The sequence below is a fragment of the Helianthus annuus genome, chromosome 10 (assembly GCF_002127325.2).
Source record: "Helianthus annuus cultivar XRQ/B chromosome 10, HanXRQr2.0-SUNRISE, whole genome shotgun sequence".
Taxonomy (NCBI): domain Eukaryota; kingdom Viridiplantae; phylum Streptophyta; class Magnoliopsida; order Asterales; family Asteraceae; genus Helianthus; species Helianthus annuus.
In genome coordinates, this window is record NC_035442.2 from 161821592 (window position 1) to 161840621 (window position 19030).

At 37.4% G+C, this 19030-nt stretch overlaps 1 long non-coding RNA gene across 1 annotated transcript; it reads right to left on the reverse strand.

Annotated features, from left to right (window-relative positions):
- Positions 1-14282: 14282 nt before the first annotated feature.
- On the reverse strand, positions 14283-16493 carry LOC110886253. Its single transcript, XR_002562717.2, has 3 exons — positions 16139-16493; positions 15585-15948; positions 14283-14817 (listed from the first exon to the last, which is right to left on the reverse strand). It is a non-coding gene; the product is annotated as an uncharacterized LOC110886253 (long non-coding RNA).
- Positions 16494-19030: the final 2537 nt, after the last annotated feature.

Here is a 19030-nt window from a genome sequence, read left to right on the forward strand (position 1 = left end):
CTGGGCACGGCCCCGTGGTGAGCAATGGAAGCTTCTACTGGTTTGTCTTTTCTGCTGCTTCCTGGGCACGCCCCCGTGTTCACTGGACACGGGGCGTGTTCAGACTTCTGTTCTCTTCTCTTTGTCTTGGGAGGTGCCGTTGAGGGTCCGGGCAGTTTACTTTTGTCCCTTTTCTTGTATTTATGGTAGAATTAGTGGTCTTTTTGCTTCTTTTGTGATTTTGAGCTCATTTCATCCTGAAAATACAAAAGGAAGACAAAAACACTCTTTTTCCAACATTAGTACTTAAAAAGGGTTAGTTTTATGCCTTAATTGATGTGTTTTATATGTTGCATTTTACACACATCAATGGTGCTCTTCAAGAACATCATGTTTTGGCCTCAATCCACCATGAATAGCTCGGAACTAACCGATTTCCCCATAAACAAGCTAAGATCAATCAAAGATCTAGACATTTACTTGGTATGAAGGATTGAAAGAAGGATTTCCAACTTTCTTTCAACTCTTTTACACTCAATGCCTTCAAACCGGTAGAAACGGAGCTTGAGCCAACTCCCTAATCGCTCTAATGGTTGAGTGGTTCAAGATTCGGGTTCTACCTACGAGGTTCACCGACTTCGGGTTAAACGTTAAACCACCGTTACGAACCGTTCACTGGCCGGATTTGGGTGATTCCTGTCCGAGCAGGGGAAACAAGTAAGAACGAAGGTTCCATGGTTCAGCTTGTTGTCAAACTACCTCAATATAACGTCAAATAATCAGAACAGCCAAGTGTTAGACGAACAGGCCGACCAGGTCAGGATGCTGGCCGAACGGTTAGGCTGTTCTAACGAACAGCCAACCGATCGGACACGCCAGCCGATCGACCAGGCCAGCCGATCGGCTAGCATATGGCCCTACAATTTGACAATTCTATGAAGTATAGTATTGAACGAGGTGATGTTCGATCGAACGAGCTGTTTGATAAAATTACTCATCGGATCATGAGATACTATGCTTCAACCCTTAATCGATTTTTAATTCGTTCGACGTATTAGAATGCCACCCGATCGAGCGTGATGTTCGATCGAGCATGTTGTTCGATCGTGTATCCTGCCGAGGACTACTACTATAACGACCCTCGGTAAAACCGACACCCTCATAATATTTCTGACACCCTAATATCTTTAAATATATCAATATGTCTTTATATGCACCCCGTATGTGAAAACCGAGCCCAAATTAGAATATAATATATAAAATAAATTAAAAACAAAAATTATTAAGCTGAAGCGGGCCGCGTAGGGCCTCACCTCAACTTAACGCGGGCCGTGTAAGGGTATAACCAGACTTCGCCAAAATCTTAAGTTCATGCGGGCCGCGTACAAGATTGCTTAAGTTAAGGCAGGCCGCGAGCGTTTTAAAATCTGGCAAAGCCCTGGGCCGCCACGTGGCCTAACACACGGCGAACCTAGGTGGTGACCGGGCCAAGCTACGCGTTGACCCAGCATTGACGCGGGCCGCGTGAGCTTAGCCCATTATTAACGCGGGCCGCGAGGGGACGAGATTACAGCCCTATAAATAGAAGGCAACGGCCTTCAGTCCGTCTCGTTCACAATTTCTTTCTTTCTTAAATTTCTATAGTGGCGTTACTATACCCGGGCATTATACCCCCTAAAATAGCGAGGTTCTGCTACGATGTAAGTATTATAACCCCTGGAGACGTATTAGATACGCTGCCCGATTGATCTAGGGTTCCGTAACGGCTGTCGTGGTTCTGCCCGACGTAGTCGTTGGAATGCCGTCTCGGGGAGGGTATTACTAATGCTAAAATGGGTTATTATACTAACACACGTGCATTTGTGTAAATTATAGATATTCACCAGGAAACCCTAAAGAATAACCTAAAACAGCAATGTGAGTAATCTCCTTTTTGTAAACTGTTTTTACAAAACCTTACGTACTTTTCCATGCGAATGACAGTTATTGAGTATTTGTAAGAATACAATTATCGTGGGTATGTTGGGGTTTTGTATACAAAATTTGTTACAACCTGGTTAAGGAGTAACATTTCCACAAGTCGGGTGTCGACAGTACCAACGGGTGATAATTGATATAACTTGGAAACAAATGTAATTGCGGGATCGCCCTCAATACTGTTCACTGTGAATTTTCTTTAAACTTGATTAAACTGAGATTCACTCACCAGTATTTCCCACTGACAAAATGTTTTTAAAACGCATTTCAGGTAACAAAATGTGAAAGCCAAATAGAAGCCAGCTGGACAGCACTGGAGGCTTGGAAAAGTGGCAATAAAGTTACCTAATAATAAAATGGATGTTTTTATTCAATAAATAGGATTTATTCCTATGAAACGTGTGTATTGAAAAACTTGGGTTTTATCTATATGTTCAATATTATAAATCATGGTGGTTTACTCTGATTAAAATATTTCCTAACTACGGTCCTGATGAAAATTTCCGCTGCCAAATTGGATAAATAAAATGTGATACCACCGAAACTGGCTCACGGCCGCCCGTTCCCGGGAACTAGGGACCGGGGGTTGTGACAGAAGGTGGTATCAGAGCTATGCCACTGATTCAGCCACAGAAGTGTTCTGCTGACATCAAAATTCAAATTGTTAGGAAATAAATTATGGAAATACGTGTATAATTGTATTTCTTGCTATGTGTTATCTGACTATTTGTTAGTTTACAGTATGAGCGACCAAGGACCTTCTGACGCCTATCGTCAACTGTCTGGTTCGCCTAGGAGCGAAGGCACCTCCTCTTCTCAGCCTGCCCTCTCGGGGTATTCTGCTGACACAGAAGAAGGAATCTTTGTGTTTAAGGCTCAGTCTGAAGAGCCATTTCCTCAGAAAAAGAGGGGATGGTTCAGTAGGGGAGCGCACGAGCGTAGGAAAAGAATGAAAAAGTTGCAGGAACAGCGAGTGTTAGCCGCAGCAAAAAGATAGACTGATGCTTATAATCAGGACATGCTCAATAGGGGTATCGCTAATATCCATATTTTAGCAACCACTGCTGCTGACCCAAACCTGGAACAAATGCTAGCACCACAACCACAAAATCCTGACCAACCAATGGAAGTAGAAAACCAGATAGAAATGCCTGATTACAACCCGGAGGAGATACCTAGGGTACCTGCACCAGATCCTCTAGACCCAAACAATTACGACCCCTGGTGGGACGATGTTAGGGACTACGTGCAACAAAACCCAATACAGGAAAATGTGCCAATGCCCAACTTAGGAGCTTACCCAGGGTTAGATCCTCAAGATCCCTACAATATTAGTGATGCATATGTTAGGGAAATTTTAGAGAATCCATACCCGTACCAAGCCCCGATGCCTCCGTATCAGGAACCCGTACCCCAGTTTCCAAACCCAGTCCTAGAACCTGCACCCCCAATGAGTGCAGAAAATGTCCAAGAACTTAGGACTTTTGGGGAGGAAATTTTAGAAAGCAGTGATCGAATGCGACAGGTGGGAGAACGCCTCGTATGGAAATACGATGAGCGTAATATGGATTTTTGGATGAATCCATATCAGTGAAGGTGATGGCAGAAACGGTAGTAGTAATAATAATAATAATAAAATAAATGTGTGTATGTGTTAGAAAAAAAAAAACTACGGATGCCTACTATTAGTATTGTAGCTTTACATTTCAGTCAATATTGTAATTTAAATTTCAGTACTAGTGTGTAATGATGCATACTATATAAGTAGAGTAAAAGTCGCAATGCTCGACATTTTTGGTTAAACGTGCGTGTCATGTGATTGGCTATATTCAAATATTAATTGTGATATTAATATTTGATAAATTGTTTAAAATTCAGATGGCCGACGAGGAAAATCAGGATAATCTGAATAACGATAACTGGAGTAACATTAACGTGGTTAATGAGAATCTGGACAACAATAACAATGGAAACCAAATGGATAATAGTGCCGTTCAACATATAGTGGCACAAGGAATTATAGATGCAATGCCATTTATTATTCAAACGGTTCAAGAAGCGAATAATAAAAGTAAGCATAGCAGTAAACGACCAAGTGAACTGGAAAACAGCGTGAACAATGGACCCGTACTTCAAGCGCCCATTCCCAAAAGAACAATGGACCCATTGCAGCCCTACGCTGGATAGAGAAAACTGAAGCCGTTCTGAAAATAAGCAAATGTGCTGAAGAAGATAAGATAATGTTTGCTTCAAATCTATTTAAAAACGCAGCCTTAGAATGGTGGAACACTATCCTCCAGTCAAGAGGAAGTACTAAAATTTATAACATGGAATGGGAGGAATTTAAAAATATGGTAGAAAGGAAATTCTGCCCTCCTAATGAAAAGGAACAGATAGCGAATAAGTTTCTAAATCTTAGAATGACCGGGGTAGACAGTAAGGGTTACACTACCACATTCTTTGAATATGCTAGAATAGTACCAACCCTTGCATCACCTGAACCGGTATTAATCTCCCGTTATATCTGGGGATTAATTGGAGAGATTAGACATGTAGTCAAGGCAGCTAGACCCCAAACTATAGAAGAAGCTGTAGAACTAGCCAATACCTTGACAGATGAGTTAATCCGTACTAGAGAAGAAGACCAGAGGAAAAACCTAACCCAAAGGCTTACCCAAGAATTCCGTTCTGGGAATTCCAACCGTAGAAATATAGGTTCTACCTCTGCACCATACTGCAGGAACTGCAAGAAGAAGCATTCTGGAAAATGCTCTACTTACTGCAATTACTGTAAGGCGCCAGGACACAAGGAAGAAAATTGCAGAAGAAAAGCCAGTAATGGAATGTGCTACAACTGTGGAGAAAAAGGTCATATTAAAACCAACTGCCCAAAATTGACTCCAGCTGCAAACAACAAGAATACTAAAAATGCTAGAGCATTCGTTTTAACTGCGGATGAAGCCAGGATGATTCAGACGTAATTGCTGGTACGTTTTTAGTTAATGATATTTTTGCGAAAGTATTATTTGACTCTGGTGCAAACCAAAGTTTTATTAATACTTCATTTTGCAAACTCCTAAATCAATCATTAACTAAACTACCACAAGAATGTTTAGTAGACACCGCAAATGGAGAAACCGTTAGAATTTCTGAAATCTTGCAAGGAGCAAGAATAGAAATTTTTAATCAAAAATTTATTGCAAACCTTTACCCAATGAATCTGGTAGGATTTGATATCGTGTTAGGAATGGATTGGTTAATAGCCAATAAAGCCAATATTCTATGTGATCAAAAGTCAATTCAGGTAAAATCACCAAGAGGTGAAAAGATCACAATTAAAGGAGATAAGCCATCTAGATCCACTAAATTCATCTCTGTAATGAAAACTGCAAGTTGTATAAGGAAAGGATCTATAGTGTATTTGATTTCTATAATCACTAACACTAAGGGAAAAGAGTTAAAAGACATACCAGTAGTGTCCCAATTTTCAGATGTCTTTCCAGAAGAATTGCCAGGACTACCATCAGACAGGGAAGTTGAATTCAGAATTCACCTGTTACCAGGGACAGCACCGATTGCCAAAGCACCTTACCGTTTGGCACCCGCTGAAATGCAGGAACTAAAGAAACAATTAGATGAATTGTTGGAGAAAGGATTTATACAGCCAAGCTCATCGCCATGGGGAGCACCGATTTTATTTGTCAAGAAGAAGGACAGATCAATGTGTATGTGCATTGACTACCGTGAATTGAACAAAGTCACGATTAAGAATCGGTATCCATTACTAAGAATCGATGATTTGTTTGATCAACTTCAAGGAGCACGATTTTTCTCCAAAATCGATTTAAGATCAGGATATCATCAATTAAAGGTACAGGAAGAGGACATTCCTAAAACCGCATTCAGAACAAGGTATGGTCATTATGAATTTACTGTCATGCCATTTGGTTTAACCAATGCCCCAGCCGCATTTATGGACATGATGAACCGAATATGTAAGCCATATTTGGATAAATTCATAATTGTTTTCATAGATGATATTCTAATTTACTCTAAAAGTAAAGAAGAGCATGCAAAGCATTTGCACTTACTTTTAAGTTTATTGAGAAAGGAAAAGCTTTATGCTAAATTTTCAAAGTGTGAATTTTGGTTAGAGCAAGTACAATTCCTCGGACATTTAGTTAACCATGAAGGAATTCATGTAGACCCAACAAAAATCGAGGCAATTACCAAATGGAAAACCCCAGAGTCACCAACTGAGGTTAGAAGTTTCTTAGGATTGGCCGGTTATTATAGAAGATTTATCCGAGATTTTTCTAGAATAGCCATTCCTTTAACTAAGTTAACCTGTAAATCTGTTAAGTTTGAATGGGGACCAAAGCAAGAAGAAGCCTTTAGAATTCTTAAGCAAAGATTAACCCATACACCGATACTAGCGTTACCAGAAGGAACTGAAGACTTTGTAGTCTTTTGTGACGCTTCTAAGTTAGGTTATGGATGCGTATTAATGCAACGCCAAAAGGTTATAGCTTATGCATCTAGACAGCTTAAGAGTCATGAAGAAAATTATTCGACCCATGATTTGGAATTAGGAGCCATAATTTTTGCCCTTAAGATTTGGAGACATTATCTTTATGGTAGTAAGTTTACCATATTCACAGATCATAAGAGTTTAAGATATGTCTTCGGGAAAAAAGAGTTGAATATGAGACAGAGACGCTGGATGGAGTTACTTAGTGATTATGATTGTGATATCCAGTATCATGCAGGAAAAGCCAATGTGGTGGCTGATGCTTTAAGTCGAAAGTATCATGAAAAGCCAAAAAGGGTACGTTCTCTTAAATTAAATCTACAAGTAGATTTAAACAATCAGATTAGAAAAGCACAAGAATCAGTAATCAAGGAGGATACTGAAAAATTAAAAGGAATGATAAAGGAATTAGAACAAGGAACAGATGGAATTTGGAGGTTCCATAAAAAGAGAATGTGGATACCTAAATTAGAAAATTTACGTCATCGTATATTAGAAGAAGCTCATAAGTCTAAATATACGATGCATCCAGGAAGTGATAAAATGTACCAGGATTTAAGGAAAAATTTCTGGTGGATGGGAATGAAAAAGGATGTAGCAGCTTATGTTTCTAAATGTTTAACTTGCTCACAAATTAAAGCTGAACATCAGAAACCCTCAGGTTTGTTACAACAATTAGAAATACCAGTTTGGAAATGGGAATTGATAACAATGGAGTTTGTTACCAAATTGCCTAAAACAAGGAAAGGTAATGATACAATCTGGGTGATTGTAGATAGGTTAACCAAGTCAGCTCATTTCTTACCACTAAAGGAAACCTTTAGTATGGAACAATTAGCCAAATTGTATGTAAATGAAATCGTTTCATTACATGGAATTCCTTTATCAATTGTTTCTGATAGGGATAGCCGTTTTACCTCTCATTTTTGGTCAAGTTTCCAAAAAGCAATGGGAACTAGGTTAAATCTAAGCACAGCTTATCATCCTCAAACAGACGGGCAAAGCGAAAGAACAATTCAGACAATGGAGGACATGCTTAGAGCTTGTGTAATTGATTTTGGAGGTAATTGGGACGAACACTTACCTTTAATAGAATTTTCTTATAATAACAGTTATCACACAAGTATCAATGCTGCACCATTCGAAGCACTTTATGGACGAAAGTGCAGAACCCCAGTCTGTTGGGCAGAAATTGGGGAAAAACAATTATCTGGACCCGAGATAGTACAGGAAACAACTGATAAAATCATTCAAGTCAAGGAACGACTGAAAACAGCACGTGATCGACAAAAAAGCTATACCGATAACAGACGCAAACCATTAGAATTTCAAGTAGGATATAGAGTATTATTAAAAGTCTCTCCCTGGAAAGGAGTGGTAAGATTCATCAAAAGAGGAAAGCTAAGTCCCAGGTATATTGGACCTTTCAAAATTCTTAAAAGAATAGGACCTGTAGCCTATCAGCTACAACTGCCAGAGGAAATGGCAGGAATACATGATGTATTTCATGTATCTAATCTCAAAAAGTGTCTAACTGATGAATCACTCGTAGTACCTCTCAAAGATATAGAGGTTAATGAACAACTCAAATTTGTAGAGAAGCCTCTACAGATTGAAGATAGAAAAATTAAGAATCTCAAGTATAAGAGATTAGTTCTGGTCAAAGTGAAATGGGACTCCAAAAGAGGACCTGAATACACATGGGAACTTGAATCAGAAATGCAAAAGAAATATCCACACTTGTTCCAGTAGATCTCGAGGACGAGCTCTAAAACAAGGTGGGGAGGATATAACGACCCTTGGTAAAACCGACACCCTCATAATATTTCTGACACCCTAATATCTTTAAATATATCAATATGTCTTTATATGCACCCCGTATGTGAAAACCGAGCCCAAATTAGAATATAATATATAAAATAAATTAAAAACAAAAATTATTAAGCTGAAGCGGGCCGCGTAGGGCCTCACCTCAACTTAACGCGGGCCGTGTAAGGGTATAACCAGACTTCGCCAAAATCTTAAGTTCATGCGGGCCGCGTACAAGATTGCTTAAGTTAAGGCGGGCCGCGAGCGTTTTAAAATCTGGCAAAGCCCTGGGCCGCCACGTGGCCCAACGCACGGCGAACCTAGGTGGTGACCGGGCCAAGCTACGCGTTGACCCAGCATTGACGTGGGCCGCGTGAGCTTAGCCCATTATTAACGCGGGCCGCGAGGGGACGAGATTACAGCCCTATAAATAGAAGGCAACGGCCTTCAGTCCGTCTCGTTCACAATTTCTTTCTTTCTTAAATTTCTATAGTGGCGTTACTATACCCGGGCATTATACCCCCTAAAATAGCGAGGTTCTGCTACGATGTAAGTATTATAACCCCTGGAGACGTATTAGATATGCTGCCCGATTGATCTAGGGTTCCGTAACGGCTGTCGTGGTTCTGCCCGACGTAGTCGTTGGAATGCCGTCTCGGGGAGGGTATTACTAATGTTAAAATGGGTTATTATACTAACACACGTGCATTTGTGTAAATTATAGATATTCACCAGGAAACCCTAAAGAATAACCTAAAACAGCAATGTGAGTAATCTCCTTTTTGTAAACTGTTTTTACAAAACCTTACATACTTTTCCATGCGAATGACAGTTATTGAGTATTTGTAAGAATACAATTACCGTGGGTATGTTGGGGTTTTGTATACAAAATTTGTTACAACCTGGTTAAGGAGTAACATTTCCACAAGTCGGGTGTCGACAGTACCAACGGGTGATAATTGATATAACTTGGAAACAAATGTAATTGCGGGATCACCCTCAATACTGTTCACTGTGAATTTTATTTAAACTTGATTAAACTGAGATTCACTCACCAGTATTTCCCACTGAGAAAATGTTTTTAAAACACGTTTCAGGTAACAAAATGTGAAAGCCAAATAGAAGCCAGCTGGACAGCACTGGAGGCTTGGAAAAGTGGCAATAAAGTTACCTAATAATAAAATGGATGTTTTTATTCAATAAATAGGATTTATTCCTATGAAACGTGTGTATTGAAAAACTTGGGTTTTACCCATATGTTCAATATTATAAATCATGGTGGTTTACTCTGATTAAAATATTTCCTAACTACGGTCCTGATGAAAATTTCCGCTGCCAAATTGGATAAATAAAATGTGATACCACCGAAACTGGCTCACGGCCGCCCGTTCCCGGGAACTAGGGACCGGGGGTTGTGACAACTACTGAAGTTCATAACCGATCGGTTAAGCCGGCCGATCGAACAGACCGTTCGATCGATCGACCTGAAAGGTAAGAACACTTCAGTGTTCTCAAATACTACAACGAAAACTTCAAAAGGTCAAACCATCATACACAAACACATCCTACTCAGAGGAAGAAACAATCCACTCGAACAGTCCATCCGATCGAGCCTACCGGCCGATCGAACAGACTGTCCGAACGGATCTTCCAGCCAAACGAACAACCTGTTCGATCGAACCTGCTGTTCGATCGACCAGGCTGTTCGACCCACCTACACTGTTTCCATTCTACGTGTATTCATCGTTATGCTATCGAACTGTTCAGGCTAACCCTACTCTCAAGCGCTCCCTTCAATCCATCAACCAATCGCTGTGAGTATACTCGACCCCTTTTTGCTTATCAAATAAAAGCATTCCTTTTTGCTTTTAGCACTTTTGGGTGTTACATACGTTACTTATCAAAATCACAAATCGATCACACTACTCAATTATTTGAACGCTAACCAATATGCATGTATTACGTGACTAAATGAATGCTTGTTGATTGTGTTTACACGTGGAATGCTGTCTACCTGATACAGAAACACATCCTACTCAGAGGAAGAAACAATCCACTCGAACAGTCCAGTCGATCGAGCCTACCGGCCGATCGAACAGACTGTCCGAACGGATCTTCCAGCCGAACGAACAACCCGTTCGATCGAACCTGCTGTTCGATCGACCAGGCTGTTCGACCCACCTACACTGTTTCCATTCTACGCGTATTCATCGTTATGCTATCGAATTGTTCAGGCTAACCCTACTCTCAAGCGCTCCCTTCAATCCATCAACCAATCGCTGTGAGTATACTCGACCCCTTTTTGCTTTTAGCACTTTTGGGTGTTACATACGTTACTTATCAAAATCACAAATCGATCACACTACTCAATTATTTGAACGCTAACCAATATGCATGTATTACGTGACTAAATGAATGCTTGTTGATTGTGTTTACACGTGGAATGCTGTCTACCTGCCTTAACGACGTACTACTATAGTTTGGACTCAGCACCCGTTCACACGGGGGTTGTTAAGGACAATTACTTGCATGGATTACGGTGGTAATCATGTATTGCGAACTGTCTCGGACAGTCAACCCGTAGTCACTGGTATCGATAGGTCCATGTCGATAATTAACATGCTTCGTTTTCCTCTGTGTACGTGATGGTTATGCGTAAACTATTCGAACTCTATATGCTATTATCAAACTTGTATGCTCACCTTTACATTATATGTATTGACTTTATTTTAACGTATGTGACAGGTGTTTAAGATGTTTTCTTGCTAGGAAAGCGAGGCTAGAATAAAGCTCTAGAGGCCCCAACAAATAGTTGTCTGTCAGGAAAGAGCAACTAGAGTATAGTTGTCTGTAGATATTGTCAGGCTGGGTCTTTAGGAGCATTTGAACACTATTATTTGTTTTTAATTAAATCTGAGTTGTCGGAACAGAGTACTTGACTGGTTGTTATCTGTAATAATTTGTTTGTTATTTGGGACACGGTATGGACGTGTTATTTAAACTGAATAGTGATGATAATTGTTATGGAAACTTCTGGACAATCTGTTTCGCTCAATGCCATGCCCCGATGATTTCGCCATCGGTTGGGGTGTGACATATTGCGTTTTAGAAATAAGACTAGGCTATTGCGTTTTAGAAATAAGACATTTCTTTGTGTTTTCTGACCATTGCGTTTTACAAATAAGACATTTCTTCGTGTTTTTTGTGCATTGCGTTTTAGAAAAATGCCATTTTTTAGGTTTTTTTTCCATTGAGTTTTACGCAACTGGGTTTTTTCCATTACGTTTTATGCAACTGGGTTTTCGAAATTTCTTTTTCGAAAATATAGAAATAGTATACTCGTTTTAAAGATAAAAAACACTCGTTTTTTTGTGCAATTTTTATAAAAAAAATAATATCGTATGAAAGAGTTATTAACGTTTAAAAAATGAGGGGGAATTGGAGGAGAAAGAATATATTGACTTGGATTGACTAGAATGCCCCTAGACAAACCCACGCATCTCTTTTTTTTCCTTCAATTTCACTCATTTAATCTTAACCCTTGATTAAATAAATGGATGGTCAAAATTACTTACTTGGTTTCCTACCTAAATAAACTTTCTATTATATCCTAACCCTATATTATTATCTGTAAAACCCACCATATGTCAACATGTGTTCGATCATAGCATCCAACCTCTTGATCATCAATCATCATAACCTTTGAATTTTATTTAATATCTGAAACACATGAACCACACATCATTAGCACAACATAAGTGAAGGAATGCAATAACCCGAATCAAAACAATCCGCTCATTAAAATAACTTCGCCTAGAACACTACTTTAACGTACCACAAGTCTAAACCGGCTTATGGTATGCTTCCCTTGTGTGAGCGTATACTTGCAGTGTAGACGAGTGGCGGGTGAGCAGATTGATAAACAATCCAACAAAGGGTACACCAAAGTTATAAAATCTTGTGAATCTTAATCACCTCCATCATGCCACACTTTGTGTGATTATCTTTCACCTTCACTAACTCACAATTCATGAGATTTACAATATCTCCCTCATATCCATGATTTTTAACTAAGTAGACTTCAAAATGTACCAATTTATCAAGTACCACATGTCTTTTCCGAAAGTCATAATTTTGCTTTACATTGAAAAAGGGAATCCATTTCTTCTAGATACAGAAACTTCACTTTTACATTAAAAATATATAGTTTGTTTATTTTGGTCAGTTTAGTTTTCATATCAACTATATGAATACACAATTATAACCATTCCTCTACTTTTAATAGCTTTAATTTTAATATTGTAATTTCATCCGTACATAGTGTTAGGACTGGCATATCGTGTCAGACACGAACACGAAACAGGTAAACACGAACACGACACAAAATCTTATCGTGTCAGTTTTTCAAGCACGAACCTGATAATAAACAGGCTACACGAATACGGCCTGTTAAGACACGAAAAATACTTACAAGCGTATCATACAACCAATTAAGACACGAACATGACCTATTAAGACACAGACACGCCCTGTTAAGACACGAACTCCTCCTGGAGGGGTGGAGTGTGGAGTCTAGCCGTCTAGGGCTGACGTATCGTGCCAGACACAACCAATTAAGACACGAACACATTAAGACATGAACACGAAATAAGTAAACACGAACACGATATGAAAATTAATAGGTCTTATCGTGTCGACCTATTCAAGATACAAAACCTGTTAAGGTCATGTCGTTCGTGTAACGTTTTCGTGTATGTGTCTGAAATTGTCTGCACTAAGTGTAAAGTGAAAATGCAAAAAAAAAAAAAAGGACCATAAAAACTTAAATGATTTAATCATTTAATATGTGAAGCTAGTCATCCTACCAACAATTGAAAGGACGTGAACAAATTGCATATTTAGTTTCACTTACCATCAAACTCACAAACTGTCAATTTTAGTAAATTTTGCTAAGCAATCGATATGTTAGTGAACTTCAGTTAATATGTATTTTGAAGTGTTGGGCTTTGTAGGAATAAATAGTTGCGGGTTTGAAAAACTTGGTTGGTATCAAGACAATAATGCAAAAAGAGGATGTTTCGAGATTAGTCTATGACAAGTCACATTCAATTAAATACGTGTGCAAACTCCACCACAATCTCACTTTGTGGCCTTCATACATGTTTTTGGACTTCATGTATACTAGTAGGGAACCCGCGCGTTACGGCGGAGTCGACAACACAGGGCGTGCCCATAATTCAAACCTTAAACCGATATAAAAAATCATATATAAGTTGTGTAAATATATAACGACCCATGCTTTGCGGCAACGTAAGTTTTTAACAACTACATATAACAGTTAAATAGTAGGATGAAGTTGTATATACATTTTGGGGGTATTTAGTTTTACATTAAATGTAGGAAGGGGAAATTGTAATAAAAAGTTAAAAAAAGGTGTAGTCTCATTTAATTTATAAGATTTCGTCTAGAAGTATTAGATTACAAAAAAGCCCGGGGCCTGTTTCCAAGGAGCACTTGTATTCAAATACGAAAGAATAAATTAATGTTTTGTAAACATTACTATAAAACTACTTGGAACAAATTACTGAAACCTCTTGTATGAAGTTGCATTCAAGTATCCAGGTACAACTGCATGATCATCAGATGTAACCATTTATCCGTTATTTTGTAGCTCCAAAACCACCTTTTCATTAATAAACAACATATTAAAAAAACACTAAATGTCAATGAATTTTTAAGCAAAATTAGCCCGATATTACTTGATACAACAAGCATGAAAAGCGTACTCCGATTTTAAAAAACTAAAATTTGATCTATGCATTTGTTTTATCCTTTTTGGTTAGATTATAGACCAAAAAGAAAAGAAGAATGGTGCTAAGAGATGTAAAAACAATTCACGGTATATAACTTGACCAAAAAGAAGTTAGCTTTGAGATCCCAAAGTATCCTATATGAACATAATTTACCTTTTATAAAGACACCACCACACAAGTAAATAGCATAGAGATTAGGATAACCATAAGGTAAAGTCAAGTTGTTGTCGACAGTTGTATCCATTAGCCTACAAACACAACTCAAAGACGGTTTATAAGTACGACCCCAAATATCAAATACATCCCACATATACATTTGTAATTCTACCATAACTTCAGAGCCTTATCCGTGTCTGCTTTCACACACCCACAAAGGTTGAAAGTTTTCAACTTTATATAGTAATTACTACGGAACTTGAGACCATCGTCACTAAAAGCCAAGCAGCCACAGATGTTGAGCTTAGTAAGTTTTGGACAACCTCCAATGGGAATGTCCGTGCGTTGCCGTGGGTGATTATGTTTTTTAGGCTTACACCTAGCAATAATAAAACCATCCTCGAAAGGAGAAAACTAAAACCTCCAAGAGTCATTCTTTCCAAATAAGCTTGAAGCATTAGAGCTTTTCAGTAGTACATCATTCCTCGATACGGTAGTACAAACGGCCTTCCTTCCATGGATTTATCAACATATTCCATGTGGCATAATTTTCTATGTCAAATGATACGGAAATCCAGTCAGGCATATGTTTAGATAGTAATTGCAAAGTAAACAACATATAAGAAATTAAAACTTATTGTTGGCACCAAGGGTGCTAAACGGGACGGGTTCGCAGGTTGGTGGGTTCAACCCGACCCGAATTCAAAAATTTTATACGAACCCGAACCCAAACTCGGAAATCTTGTCATACATATGAACCTAAACACGACCCGAATATTAGCGGGTTGACGTTCAACCCGAATTTTCAAATTTTTTATTTTGTTTCGCAAATTAATATATTAGAATTAAAATTTTACTACAAAAACACAAATGTATATAATACAATTGCATTTTAAATATAAAATATTATGTTAATCTCTTTTTTTAAGTTATAATTATGCATAAAATACACACCCAAATTAATTTATAACATAAAACATATTGTAAAAAAATATAATATAATATAAATGGGGTAAACGGGTCAACCCGTCAACCCGACCCATTTAGCTAAACGGGTTCGCGTGTTCAACCTAAACTGACCCGAACCCGTTTAAAGTAAACCTAAACCCCCCCCCCCCAATTTCGTGTTAGGTCCGTGTCGTGTTTCCAGGTCGTGTCATAAATTTACATGACCCCTAGTTGGTGCACACCTTATCAGCCAAATCAATTAAAGATGACATATTTAACCAGATGTTCCTATAAACCACAAATACACCAAATTTAAACAAATAAATTTGCAGGAACTGATAAATAAACATAGATATAGAGAAAATCGATACCTTCTGCTGGAATTGGTGGTTACACGTCAAAAATCATCTACTGTAGAAGAAGGTAAGGCATAATCCCTAAATCTATAAACCATTGAACCTTCTTATGTCACCAAAACAACGCTTATTCTCCAAATCAGCTCTCCCCGGTGACGACAATGATGTAATAACCAAATCAGATCTTACCCTCCTTTAAATATGATCAGCTGGAATAGAAGAGCAAAACTCAAACCTAATAATTGGCAAAACTCCTCCAACCCCCTCTCAAAATCACCATCCCTCTCGTATTCCGAACACGCATCCGTCATCTTCTCAATTCTCACTTACCCTCCACACCTGAATTCACGAAAATTCACCAATTCCAAACCTCATGCCCCTAAATTCAGATCAGTAAATAAAGAATTAATCCAATTCACGAACAAAAAAACATATGATCAATCAAAAGAACACAAATTGAGATCTACCATAACTCAAACAAGGATCTATGAACCAATCAACCTAATAATAATCTATAACAAAATCGAAACTTTAGATTCAGAAACATTGAAAAACAAAGAAAAACATACCTTAGAAGCTATGTGTGTGTTCTTTTCAATATGTTAAGTGTGCGGGAAACCCTAAAATGTTAATGGGCCACAAAAAAAGCGAAATTGCATCGATTAAGAGGAATCTACCGACAGAAATTGGTGTTTTACATGATAATCTTGTTTTTGATTGAGTGATTGTTTGTGTATTTGGGGGAAGAACTAAACCTAATCTTGGTCAAATTGAAAACGAAGAGAGGTAGAGACTCCCTCTTGTATATGTGTGTGGAAGCACAAACGATTTGGGAGGGAAGGTGGAGAAGCAAGAGTTAAATTAGTTCATTGAACAATGACGATTGATGTATCTGCCATGTAAGAAATGTAAAAAATCATTGAAACCTAACGCTCTGTTCCCGAGTTAACTTAACGAGGGATAAGAAAAGAAAGCAAAAGTGAGAAAGGAAGGGATGAGAAAGGAAAATAAAAGATGACTTTCCCACCGTTTCCTCCCAAATCGGAAGGAAAGAAAAATTAAAGAATTTAGCCTAGCTTTCCCGTCATTTCCTTTCTTTTCCTTCCTTAAATGAAACTCGGGAACACGACATGTTTTATTTTCCTTTCTTTTCCTTCCTTAAATGAAACTCTGGAACACAAAATATTTTTACTTTCTTTTTGTTTCCTTTCCTTTCCTTCCGTTAGTAAACTCTGGAACACAGTGTAAAAGTGAATGGGGGGCATATTTGGAAGGTTGGGATGAAACTCACAAAAAATGCAATGACTTTTCATATGACGTCTTAAAATTAGAGGGTAAAATTACATCTAAGTTCTAAGGAGATGTATTATATAGTTATATAGATTACTATTTCGGATCTATAATTCGTTTTGTGAGTGTATGCAGTCGAAACAAACTCAATATAATCAACTATATATAAAAATATCAAACCGAAACATTGGTTTTATTTTCTGCGTTTAATTCGGTTATTTATATTTTGTTTTCGGTTACGCTTTAGGTAGTTGGTTTTTCTATTCACCACAGGAGGTACAAACTACAACTTCGTAGTTCATAGAGCTATTATCATGTAGAAATGTTCAAAACATCATGGCTCGCTAAAAGGCTCAAAAGAAGTTCACATGAAGACTTGATGAAAATGAACTGGCTTATTTTACTCTAAGGTTTACTATGGTTTTACTCTCTTATGGAAATAATGCATAGTCGTGATGTACTAAAAAATTTAATTGGCTTATTTTACTCTAACGTTAACTATGGTTGATTTCAAATGTCAAAATATTTAATGGTTCATAAAAATAGAAGTAAATATAAAACCATAACAAAAAAAGTGTTTTGTATTTGTGAAAGTAAAAATTATGTATACAAATGAAAAAAAATTACAAAATCTAAAAAACATTATAATAAAATTAGATATAGGAATGACAACTGAAAAAACAATAGGAAAAAAATATCCCTAAAATTAGTTAAAAATAAACGAAGGTTGGAGTTAGTACCTCAACTTGTTACAAAATTAAAGATTAATATCTTAGATTGTTACTTTAAATTATTAGTACATTAGGTTGTTACCTTGTATAAACCACATGGACCAACGATATAATTAGCTCCATACTAGTAAATTATAATACATTTGAGAGGAACATTTTAAGATTTCCAAAAATTAAGAACATAGAATTTGATGTATAAAGTACAACCTTAAAACGAGAGTAAATCAGTATTTCAAACAACAATTACACTTTATCGTCACATTCAAATTACACTAAATCCATCATCTTTAATAAAATTATGGTTAATTAATTAGTAGTTACAATTTATTCTTATTATAAAAAACTAACCACTCCCACAATTTTTAAACAACAATAAAATTTACATACACTAATATATTTTAAAAAACCACACCATAAAACAAATTTATTCTCTTTAAGTTAGTATAATATTGTTATAGGTTTTCTAATTAAAAAATGACATACTACGTGGTTAACAATGTCTAGAAGTGAGGAATAACTGAATCGCTAAGCGAAACTGAATCAAAAACACACAATTCACAAACCCGAACAAAAATCAACAAAAAACTGAATTAGGTAAAAACCGATTAACCGAAATCTGAATTGACCAAAAAACAATTATCGGTTTTTTTTTTGACCAAAACTAATCGAACCGGACAATTAATATTTTCATATATTTCCAACTTTTATACCTCTAGCTAATGTATTTCATATTTTATATCTCAATTTCATGTATTTATCTTTCAATTTCATGTACTTATACCTTAATATCCTGTACTCCTAACAAAAGTTTTAGAGTAAGTTTGGTTTAGTCTATTAACCGAAATTAAACGAACTGAACCGAACTAAAACCATCAATCTAACAAAATAAACTGAAAATCTATTGGTTAATAAAATAGATCAACTGATGCCTCGAGTTACCTCTTCAATTGAGAATAATAATCGAACTGACCAAACTACACACATCCTTAGAGCGTCTATGTTTCCCGCCGAATCAACAGACTTATCTAGGAACGTGTAAATATATCTTCACGCACAGAAAAAAGGTATAAAACACATAAGACTAGAAGGTATGGGGGCCGGCTTGGCCCGGCGCCGGACCTCCACACCGCCCCCCTGGTCCGGCTTTCAGCTCAAACGGCCACCCACCGCCGGGTGGGCCGAGCCTCAATTCAAAAAAGTGACCGTTATCCAACGGCATTTTATATATAAAAAAAAAATCAATTTCCTTTTAAATAAATACCATAACCCCAATCCATTTTTATACCATTTTCTCTCATTCTACTCCCATTCTTCTCCATTTCTCATCCTTTTTTATAAAAATACTCTATATTTTTTATACCATTCTCTCCCAAACATGAATCCATTCAACCCAAACAACCCCAACCCAAACAACCCCAACCCGAATAATCCCAATCCGAA